General features: G+C 39.5%; 1 pseudogene; it reads left to right on the plus strand.

Annotated features, from left to right (window-relative positions):
- Positions 1-770: 770 nt before the first annotated feature.
- On the plus strand, positions 771-1,424 carry LOC110192302 (DNA-directed RNA polymerase II subunit RPB11-a pseudogene; annotated as a pseudogene).
- Positions 1,425-12,189: the final 10,765 nt, after the last annotated feature.

The raw sequence follows: 12,189 nt of genomic DNA on the forward strand, positions 1-12,189 counted from the left end.
TCAGGGTTGTTGTGAGGATCAAATGAAATAATATGTGTAAAGCACTTAACACAGAGCCTGGCACGTAAAGATGCTTAATAAATGTTTGTGGTCTTCCCTCTTCTCCAGAAGCAGAGCCTCTGTGCCCACTCCACTGAATAAAAGGGCAAGAACTCTGTCAGGTGGACCCTAAGGCCCTCCAACCCATGACCATTTTTTTTTAATACTAGGGTTCTTCACCTTGCTTGTGTCATGGACTCTTTGGGCAGTCTGCTGCAGCCTGTGGACCCCTCCACAGAATAATGTTCTTAAATAAATAAAATAAAATGCATATGATTATAAAGGGAATCAATTATGCTGAAATGGTTATTAATTTTTTTTTTTAATTCGCAGATCCCAGGTTAAGAACTCTTGCTTTACAGTGACATCAGCTGAAGGTCACACAATAAAATATGGACTGGGAGTGGTAACTTACATTGGTTTAGTCCAGTGGGAAGCTCTGCTATCCATATTTACCAATAAATCCATATTCCAGAGGGAACAGAAATATTTTCTTTCTCTCTTTCCTAGCTGTCTATCTCTAGGCCTCATTAATCCTGCCCCTGACGATTCTGGATCTAGGAATGAAGGGAAGTCTGTGGTTTAATATTAAACCCTGGTGTTTCTAAGGCCATGTAGCTCAATGGAAAAGCACTGGTTCTAGGCTCAGGGTTTGTACTTTCAGATCCTCCCTTTGATTCTTATTTCCTCTGGAACCAGAGGTGTGTTAAGTCAGCTTGAGAGAGCTAATTGTTCAATTTTCAGTGTAAGCATTTTCACTTTGGGAATCGGTGAATGCAACAAATACAGGTGTGATTTATTGTTTTGCTGACTGTCTGGACTTAAGAAAGTGATGGATAAAATGTAAATAATACAGATGAAGCTTAAAAGTGTGTACATTTATTAGAAAACATTAGAGGGGAGCACCCGCGTTAGCGGTGGAGGCGGCGGAGGATGAACGCGCCCACGGCCTTCGAGTCCTTCCTCCTCTTTGAGGGAGAGAAGAAGATCACTATCAATAAGTACACTAAAGTCCCCAATGCCTGTTTGTTCACCGATCAACAAGGAGGACCACACCCTAGGAAACATCACCAAATCACAGTTACTGAAAGACCACCAGGTGCTGTGTGCAGGCTATAAAGTCCCCCACCCCTGGAACACAAAATCATCATTCGTGTACAGACCACTCCAGACTTAGAGCCCTCAGGAAACTTTCACTAACGCCATTACAGATCTGATCAGCGAGCTCTCTAGTTGGAGGAGCGATTCCGGGTTGCTATCAAAGACAAGAAGGAATTGAATAGTTCTTGATTCTTCCCCGTGCGGTTTCCAGAGGAGTATGAGCACAGAAACTGTCCTCCCCTTTGATGTCCAAAGCTGAATGGGGAAAATCTTATTGCTTTTCTCTTTGGCGGACAATTCCTGTAATTTTCTCATAAAATGTACTTCTTAAAAAAAAAAAAAGAAAAGAAAAGAAAGAAAGAAAGAAAAGAAAACATTTACCAGCACTTTCTTGTGTGTAACTTAAGGCATGTCATTTGACCTCTCCAGTAAAATGAAGGGGTTAGACTAGACAGCTTTTGAGACTCCTTTCCAGCTCTAGGTCTGTGGCTCTACCATCCTATGATTTGGGATGCTCAAAGTCCTGGGTTCTGGATTGTCTAAGGTCCTGGATCCCACATTATGGATGCCCAAGGTCCTTTTTCCCATGTGCACAAACAGTAAATAGGAATTCAGGAACAGTGTGTACAGAGATTAAAAAAAAAAAGATAAGAGAGAGTTGTAGTTTCAAGAGAGCTTCCCTATTCAGGTAGCAAACACCTGTTGACAAGTGATATCTTAAAGGTGAAGGCCAGGTAGAGCCTTTGGGAGTTGTTTCAACTTCCAAGACAGTGTGGTCAAAAAGAACACTAGAAAACCTAGGCTATATACTAATTTCTCATAACCTTGGCCAGATCAGAACTATTCTGGGTTTCATTTTCTTCATTTATAAAACTGGAATAATAATGTATGTACCTATGGCTTACTAAGTCATCTCTAAAAACACTTTTATGAACGAAATAATCATTTTTAGGTATGCCTCTCTGGAAAATTCTCTCTTGTCTGAGTCACTTATCAAATCAAACAGCAAGCATATATTAGGCACCAACAAGCAAGGAATGAAGCTTTTGATAAAGCATCCCATATGATTTTTTATGGAGAAGATGGAGAAATGTGGAAAAGATGACAATATAAGTAGGTGAGTTCAGAACTGGTCAAATGGCCAAAGAAGTTAATTATTCAACGTCAACCTGATAGGAAGTCTCTAGTGGAGTACTCCAGTGATCTGTCCTTGGCTCTATGCTATTTTTTTTTATCATCTAATTCCAAGAAAGCTTAGCCTACTAATCAAAATAGCCTTTGGCCACTAAGCTGGGAGTGGCAGATAAACAATCTTGACAGGTTAGAGCGCTGGGATGAATCTAATAAGATTAAATTCAACAGGGATAAATGTAAAGTATTAGGTGGGTACAAATACAAAACGGGGGAGGCACAGTGAGGCAGAAGATTGCCTGAAAAAGACCTGCGGGGGTTGGTAAACCACAAACTCAAAATGAGTCATCACTGTGATGTGCCACTCAAAAAAAAAGCTAAGATGATTTTGGGCTACGTGAACAGGTGAACTGCTTCGGGTTGATAGCATCTTTGTACTCTGCTCTTCTCAGATGACACCTGGAATATTGTGTTTCTTTTTGTGTACTATAGTTTAGGAAGTATTTTGATAATATCAAGCTCATCCAAAGGAGGGCAACCAGGATAATGAAGGGCCTTGCACTCCATGTCATAGGAGGATTGGTTTATGGAGCAGGGGGTATCTTTGAGAAGAGACAGTTCAGAGGTGGTAGCTATCTTCAAGTACCTGAAGGGCTGTCATATGGAAGAAAGTCTGGATTTGTTCGGTTAGGCCTCAGGGTAGAACAAGAAATGAATGGAAATTGTCAAGAGGCAAATGAGCTTGATGTCAGGTAAAGCTTCTTAATGAGAGCTGTTCAAAAATGGCTGCCTACAAAGGTCACATATTTCCTCTTCTTGGAGGTCCCAAGCAGAGAGGTTGGAGGACCACTTGTCAACTATGTTGTTTATTTACTAAATTTATTTCAAGTACCTGTTGGAGTATTTGGCCACTGAGGCCCCTTCCAGTTGCCAAATTCTGCAAATCAGTTGTTCTGTAAGCATGTGCCAAGCATTATGTTAGGTTCTGGAGATACAAATACAAAAATGGCCCAACCCTGGGGTGGGGAAGAAAAGGGACACTTGGAAATGATAAACAGTGGCAAGCACCACTAAGTGAGTGAGTGAGAAGATATTCAAGCCCAGGTCTTCTTAGGTCCAAGTCTAGCACTTTATGTCAATGTATATGACATAATGGATAAAGGGGCAGCCTTGGACTCAGGAAGACCTGGGTCCAGGCACTGCCTCTGACACATGCTGACAGTATGAACCAGTACTTAACCTTTCAGTCATCCAGGCAACTTTCTAAGCCTAAAATTTCAACTGAGTGGAGAGAGTTTCTATTCCTTCCTTCCTTTCTTCATTTATTGATACACACCAATCAGACCAATGAAAACACAGGTCCAGTTCCACTCAAAAATAATTAATACTGATTCCCATTTATATAACAGTGCCTTCAGTTGGCATAGCACTTTCTTCACAACAACCCTAGGAGGTAAGGAGTATAAGTATTATCATCTCTACTGTACAGATGGGAAACTGGGCTCAGAAAGTTTGAGAAATCTGTGCATGGTTACACAGCTGGTAAGTGTTCCAGGTGTGATCAGAATAGAGGTTTCTTGACTCCAAATCAGTCATGTCCAACTCTCAGTAACCCCTTTTGGGTTCTTTCTTGGCAAAGATACTGGAATGGTTTGCTATTTCTTTCTCTAGCTCATTTTACAGATGAAGAAACTGAGGCAAATGAGGGACTACCCAGCTAATAAGTGTCTGAGGCTGGATTTTAACTTGTATCTGCCGGACTCTAGGCCCCATGCTCTAACCAATTAGCTTCCCCCTCATTACATTTAGGCTTACTTAATGCAAAAAGATTCTTCTTGCTCAGGGATCCAGAGGTCAGAAAATCAAAGAAACACCAGGGTGGGAATTCCTAGTCTGCCTCACACCAAAGGCATTCAGTTTAAACATATTCTTTTGTGGAAAAAAAAATGCTATTGATCAAAGCTGGAGTGGCTCTGCCTCTTTCTGTCTCCTTCTACCATCCAGGCCTGGGTAATTTGGTTCCTGTTTTCATACCTGCCGGAACAAGGCTTGAGCCAGTGAAAATCACCTCCTTAGAAGAATGTTTGCTAGCTAGCAAAAGTTAACTATTCCCATATTCTTTGCAGCCTTTCCAGACAAGGTTTCAAACCTAATTAAGCTTAGCTTTATCATTGTTTTTATCACATTAAGATCCCACTTGGCTCTCAGCTGCACAGACCACAAAGTCAGCCCTGCATCTTTAAACAGAAACAACAGATTTTGGTTCAATTAAAAATTCATTAAAATGCAAATTAGTTTGTGAAATTCCTACCCCCCCCTTCTGATGATTCCACAACGTGGCTTTTTAATCATCGATGTTGCTAAAGGAGAGGTGAACTCGTGGCAGAAAGGAAAGGAGAGGAAGATCGAGAGCTCTTTTGACTAAATGATCTTCAGAGAGGCTTAACCCTTTCTCTTCGTCTCTGTGGATTTCCATTTTCTCCCCAAAGATTCCTGTTTTATTCTCTTTCTGGCTGGGTAAATCCAATCAGCCTTCTGATCTGGATCTCTCTGAACAACGTTATCTTAAGGGAACCACCCGGATAAAATGAATAATTAACCTTATCATCCAACTGCACAACCTGCTTCCCCTTTAAAATTCCAATAAAGCTTTCAGAAAAGTTTTCTAATAACATTCCACTGAAACTTGATAAGGCATCCCCAGCAATACACTAAAATGGCAATTAGTTCCCAGTGGGGTTTGATAGCTATGTCAGAGATAAGCCACTTGCCAGGACCTTCACAGTTACCAACCAAAGCCAAAGAATGACAGGGCCCACCCCACACCAAAGACAGTTAGACAGAAGGGGAAAAATTCAATAAAATAGCTAGATTTCATCCTTTCTTTTTCTTCCTTCCTTCCTTCACCTATTGATTTTAGTGATACCAGGTTTTGGCTTTGCTTATTTTTTTTTTTTCGCTGAACTGGCCAGTTCAATTGAATGAACCAGACTGGTTGCTTTGGCATGATGCAAACACAGGAAATTATAACCAACATTCATGTAGCGTATTAAGGTCTGCAAAACACTTTGCGTACATTATCTCATTTGAACCTCACAATAACCTCTAGAAGGTTCTATGGGTATTATTAAACCCATTTACAGATTAGGAAAATGAGGTGGCTTGGCCACCTGTTTCCTGTTTGACTTCAGACAAGTCACTTCTCCCATTTATAAAACAAGGAGATGGATGTATATCATTTCTTGTCCTCAGTTTCTTCATCTCTAAAACGAGAAAGTTGAATTAGATGACCTGAAAAGTGCCTTCAAGCTCTGCTCCCATGATCCAATGATATCTGAAGTGGCTTTGAGCTCCGGATTTCTGTGAGTTTACAAGTCTAACACAGATAACAATGTACTTTCACCTTATGTTCAATGGAAAAATATTTACACATTTCTGCTTCTCATGAAGAGCCAAGTAACTATAGCAAGTTCATTCATTAGGTGCCTCTAATTGCTAAGAGCACATTCAGGAAATATGGCAAATGCAACTTAATTGAGAACTAATTAACTTGTTATAGCTATCTTGTTACATGCCAATTAAATGTCTAAATATGCCTTTGCTCAGATGCAGGAATGATTTTTAAAAATCCAATCAATGGTTGATCTACAGATCCCTAACTAAAGAATTCCAGTGTTCAGCTCCACATATCTCTCCCTGGTTTATAGCTAAGAAGTCCATCTCAGAGAGAAGACTCTGGAAATTGATGGAGCAGAAGAAACCTTCCTTTTACAGAAAAACAAGTCAAGCTCATTAGCACCATTTTAAAGGAGCATGTTCAGAGGCCAGTGGATGGATTTGTACTTTCAGAAGCAATCTCCATGAAATCTGGTGTGAAATGGGATTTGGGTCTCAATTTGGGACTCAGAGGCCCCAAGAGACAGTGCACAGAGAGAGTAAGGGAGGGGGTCTGGTTCCTGACAGTCTTGTGCTTTCCAGATAGTGGGGGCTTTCGGCTTTGGAGTTTGTTTGCTTCTTTTTAATCTGCCCTTTTCTATGAAAATCAAAGGAGATCCTATACTTAGCTGCATTCAGTTATCAGGAACATATTGCTGGGGCTGGTCTCAGTTTCAGCTCAGCTCCCAAGTAATCATTCCTCCTTAATTTGTTTTCAATAGGAGTACAGGTTAACCTCCTCCACTGCCGGCTGCCTGAGTGCTTCATTCTCTCAGTGGCGCCTTTTCGAGTCTGTCTTTTGGAGGAACTGAACAGAGGATAGCCTAGAGGTGCTGCTACAGGAGCCCAGTGGAAAAGAGGGTAGAAGAGATAGTTAAGCGGAAGCTGATTTCCATTCCCTATGTCTCTTCCAAATTATGTCCGCTTAAATCAGGAAGAAAAGCAAATTCTATTTATTACTGTCAGGAACTCGGGCTCAATATCCTGTACTTGCAGACAAGGGAGGCAGATCCCATTTTCTCCCATACCTCATCATCACAAAAGATTAGGTAAGTTCCAGGGTTACTCAATGTGTTTGGTTGGTTGGTGATGAAGGAAGGAAGGTGTACATCTTGTTTTCCATCTCAAAGAAAGACAAGAGTGACCATTTGAAACACAACCCATGACTCCCCCAAACCTCTTTGGTTTGAAAATGATTTTTATTATTTCTACCATTTCCTGGACCTATTGTTTAGTTGAGGGATACACTGACATTTTTTCCCATGCTTCTTCTATTTTTCAGCTTCTTGCCATTACTCAATATTTACTTTGGTGAAACTTATTTCAACATCTAAAAACAAAAAAACCTCAACACTATATTGGCCTCTCTGGGTGATAAAAGAAATAGTACAGTACCAGATCATTTTTAAGCTAAAAGCTGGCTGAGAAACAATCTAAACCCCATACCTCATTTTAGAGATATGACACTGATACTGGCTATGGAGTAGAGACCTGGTTTTGCCTCTGGCTTACAAAATTAGTTGTACCGCTCATAACTGGGACATGGGAACATGTAAATAATAATCTGAAGTCTTTTAGACATGAAAGTAACCTTTCTATTGACCTACTAGAAAGCTTGAGTTCAGATTTGCTTTTCCATTTTCAGGGAAAGATTTGCACTGATTTATCTACACTCAGGAAACCCTTCATCTCCTACTCACCTTGTGACCAAAACCGCTGAATTTTCCAGATGAATGCCTGTTGCTCCCCATCAGGAAGGCCAGACAGTTCGTCTGGGAATCAGGAAACTGCTGCCAATGTATCTAATGAGGTCTATCTCTCTCATTCTGATGTTGCCATAGGCAGCAGACAGAAGCAGGGAGAGGCCAGGATTCTTGGCAAGCATGAGAATGGTACAGCATCCTGGTTTCTCTTTCTCTTTTTATCTGCTGCCTACGATATCCTCAAAATGGTAGAGAGGTTGGTGACTGAGTTTGTGCAATTATCAATTGCTTCATACCTCACAGGTGAACTACCTGGCTTTCCTGATGGTGGCAACTTTGAGACTGAAGCTCTGTTTTGAAAGGAAGAAGAACAAAAGAGCCAGGTTAAATCTCTTCCTGGCAGAGCAGTTCATTTATGGGGAGTATGGTTATATGGATGACTTTCCCTTTGTATTTATGTTCCTCTGTGTCACGTAGGTCCTTGGAAGAAGTCTTATTCATTGAGCTATGCTATAACCGGCCTGAGGTCCTGAGCACAGAAAATACCACATGTTTGGGCAAGACAGGATTCCATGTCACAAAGTTAGTTACAGTTATATCCTTGACTTCACTTTTTGAGACTTGCCCTTAGATGTGTTGGTGATAGAGACTGCATGATTGTAGAATTTATTGGTTGTGGCACCCTGACAATGCTTAAAATTGGACCTATATTTTGAATCACAGAAAAAAATCAAAATTAGTTGAACCAAATGGAATTGAAAATACTTTATAAGTGCAGTATTTTAAGATACTGAATCTAAGAGACATTATATAGAATCATGGTATAAGAAACACATACCATCATATTTTCATTTGAGTGTACAAAATGTATAAGTGATTAATATAGCCAGAGAGGAAGTTTGTCCACAACTAGGGTTCTTAATCTTGGATTCAAAGATCAATGTGGGAGGGGTCCATGGGGGAAAAAAGTCTTCATTTCAATATAATTTGATTCCTTTGTAATCCCATATATTTTATTTTATGCATTTAAAAACATTATTCTAAGAAGGGGTCTATAGTCTTCCTCAGACTTCTAAAAGGGTTCATCACACACACACACACACACACACACACACACACACACACACACACACACACACACACACACACACAGAGTTAAGAACCCCTGTTATAGAATGATTTTGTTGTGGAAGTGAGTTTTGAGCAAACATAAAAATTCAAAAAATCAGTAAAAGAAATTAGTTTGGGATCTCAGTCACCCATCTCTAAAAATGGGGAAACCTTAGCTGTAACCAGATAGGAGCAAAACAAAACATTTGTTTACCCTAGTCAAGATTTGAAGATTGAAATTATTGTTTTCTACTTACCACCAGAGGCTTTGAGTCTTCACTATAACGTATGTGACTTGACTCACCACAAAATTAAAACCTGTGTGCCATAGGAAAAATTAGGGGGTGGGGGTAAGGAGGGAGAAGGTATTCATAATTCATGTGTTATATGGGAAAAGATTGTCTTTACCCTTAATGTGAGCTTTCCAGCATAGTCTCAAATGTGCACAATTACGAGACAAAAAAAATGCTGCTGATTGAAGAAAACTCCCATGGGTCCTTGTACTAGTATGCAGCAATTATGTCAGGAGGCATAAACTTAGAAAAGATATAAAATAGGAGGGAGACACTTGGCAAATAGAAGGAAATATGAGAAGGGGGCAGAGGCAAATGAAAATTAGAGCTTTGGGGTATTCTTGAGCCACTGTGAACAGAGAATGAAACAGGAGCATTCAGATGTGGAGGACACAGTACGAGCAGGAGATACTGGAACTTCAGTCACACTTAAGGGACAGGAATCCAAGAGATAAACTCCATGAGGAGGAAACTAGAAGCCTAGAGTCAGAGCTGAGGTGAATTCATTCCCAAGGGACTGCAGTAAATTCCTATGCTATGTGCTGAAAGCATGTTTTAAAGAAACAAAGCAATTTACAGTTTCTTCAACCTGTTCATCCACACGTAGGGGTATAGATTCACCACTGGCTAAGTTTTCTCTGGAAGTTTTCTTTCCCCATCTAGCCCCACCCCCAAGAGATGTGAGAGATTGCATTTGTTTGTGTACATGGGCAGAGACTTGATTCCATTTTGTTTATATTCTTTACGGTTTGACTAAATGCATTTCCTATTGGATTGGTAATTTTTGCATGGTCTGGTTATATTGAGTGTTATATTGATAGGGGCTCAAATTGTGGTCCACATTACTAATCACTCCAAAGAACCTGGGGAAATCAGACTATTTTCACCTGAAAAGTAGCAAGGGACCCTGCAGATTCAATGTTCTCAGAATTTTCAAGTGTCCATTGTTCTATACTTGTTTATAAAAGTAATATTTTTAAAAATTCTCTCATTTTATCCTTCTGTATATTTTAACCTAGGTAACTGTTTATTCTGTTTAACCTTAGCACCAACTCTGTTACCAAAAATAGTGTTAGGCTTAACTGAGGAACTCTCCTACCTAGATTTAATACTTAATGGATGAACTTTTTCAACAGTGAAGATGGCAACCTAGTTCCACCTTCACATCCTGTATGAATCTGTCAATATCTTCCATAAGTTCTCATCTGCTCAACAATTTTGAGGGGCCCCCCTCTAGATTATTAAATACATTGGTACCACTGCAACATTAGTGTCATCTATTATCCCCCCCCCCATATTCTATGACCAGCCCACCTTCTTTCCTAATCATATATCTGGATGATATCTTTTAACTTACTACTTTCACACAAGTCTCATAAAGTATTCCAGTGGCTCTTGTTTGGGGATCAATGATAATAATAATGGCTAACATTTAAAAAGCATTTACTATGTGACAAGCAATGTGCTAAGCACTTTACAATTATTATTTTATTTGGCCCTCACAACAACCCTGGGAGGTAGGTGATATAATTATTATTTTCATTTTACAGGGGAGAAAACTGAGCCAAATAGATGATAAGTGACTTGTCCAGGGCCACACAGATTTTTAGTAAGTGTATGAGGGTGGATTTGAACTCAATTCTTTCTGACTCCAAGCCAGGCATTCTACTTACTGTGCCACCTAGCTGCACCCAATGAATCTCTGAAATTCGAATTTCAAAGTAAGGAGGACCTCAGAAACTATTTAATCCAACACATACCTAAGCAAGAATCCATTCTATAATCTGCCCAATAAGTGCTCAGTCAGCCTTTCCTTGAAGACTACCAGTCAGGGGAAACTTACTCCTTCCCAAAACCATCCATTCCACTTTTGGAGAACTCTGACCAGTAGGAAAATTTTCCTTACATGAAGCCTAAATCTACCCTTTGAAACTTCCTTCCATTGAAAATAATGTATGTACTCTCTCCTTTCTTTGCAAAGATATGTTATTATGGATACGGAATATTATACTTACTATTATCCTGAGATGACGTGTTGGTTGGTTTTGCTGAACTGAACTTTTTTTCTTTCCTCTTGATTCCTTTTTTATTCTTTGTTACAGAGATGGCACTCAGGGAAAGGGAGAAAAGAGGGATATATTTGGAGTGAAAGTGGTATAGAAACTAAAGATATTAGTAATTTTTAAATCAAGAAACTGACACATTCATGGGATAGTAAATCAAACAGGGTTTCTTACAAGGTGGGTGAGAACTCTACCACTGGACCCATTTAGGACCCAAGGAACATTGTGCTGATTTTATCAAGTCCCAAAATACGAAAAAGCCTCCTAAATGTTTTACATAATCACTCAGAGTTCAACCCAACTATCTATGTGGGAAAAAACAAGTAAATGAAGAATGCTTATTATTCAGATTATGATATACTGTTAGATGGGCAGCCTATTGAACTGGTCCATGAGTGCATGCTTCTTTAGCAGACACTACTAATGGATAATGAGCTAGAACTAGCCAGAACTAGACATAAAAAAAGGAAATAGGGCTATATTGTCATTGGGAATTAGTTTCTATCAGGCAAATGAAGAACAAGGCATTTGTGTAGCATAGGCAAGGTTCAAAAATGGAACCATGCCCATATTGGATAATACATATTTTTAAACAATTATATTCTTCCAATGATATCACATGCCTGGGAAACAACAGTATATTTACCAAAAAATCAGAATTGTAGATGATCCAAAAAGTATGAAACACTGTATGTTCTTCCTAAGTAAATAGCAGCATATCATCAACCCCAGGTTACTATTTCTAAAACATTAAGACCAGATTTTCAGAAAAAAATATCCCTATCCCTGAGAGTTAGTATAACTGCAATGTCAAGTATCCTGAACAAGATTCTACTCACTTGAGCCCTTCAAGAAACCACACCTAAACCATTCGTTTGTCATTTATTCAACATTTGCAGAGTATCCACTATAAAAAAAAGAAAAGGCCACTAGGTGTGAGGCCTGGAGTCAGGAAGACTCCTCTTCCTGAGTTCAAAGCTGTCCTCAGCCATTTATTAGCTGCGTAATCCTGGGCAAGTCACAACCCTATTTGCCTCAGTTTTCTCATCCTTAAAATGAGCTGGAGAAGCAAATAACAAACCACTTCAGTATCTTTGCCAAGAAAGTCCCAAATGGAGTCATGAAGAATCAGATGCAACTGAAATGACTTAGCAACAACTACCATATAAAAAGCTCTATCAAGGAGCTGTGGGAGATACAAAAGATAAATAAGATAAAGCCCTTGTCCTCAAGGAAGTGGTAATCCAGTTAAGGTGATAAGAATGTGCATTTAGAGGTGGAAAGGACTTTTGAAATCTTCTTATCCCAGTCTTC

This window comes from Phascolarctos cinereus, unplaced genomic scaffold (assembly GCF_003287225.1).
Source record: "Phascolarctos cinereus isolate Bilbo 61053 unplaced genomic scaffold, phaCin_HiC Scaffold_3;HRSCAF=262, whole genome shotgun sequence".
Classification (NCBI taxonomy): domain Eukaryota; kingdom Metazoa; phylum Chordata; class Mammalia; order Diprotodontia; family Phascolarctidae; genus Phascolarctos; species Phascolarctos cinereus.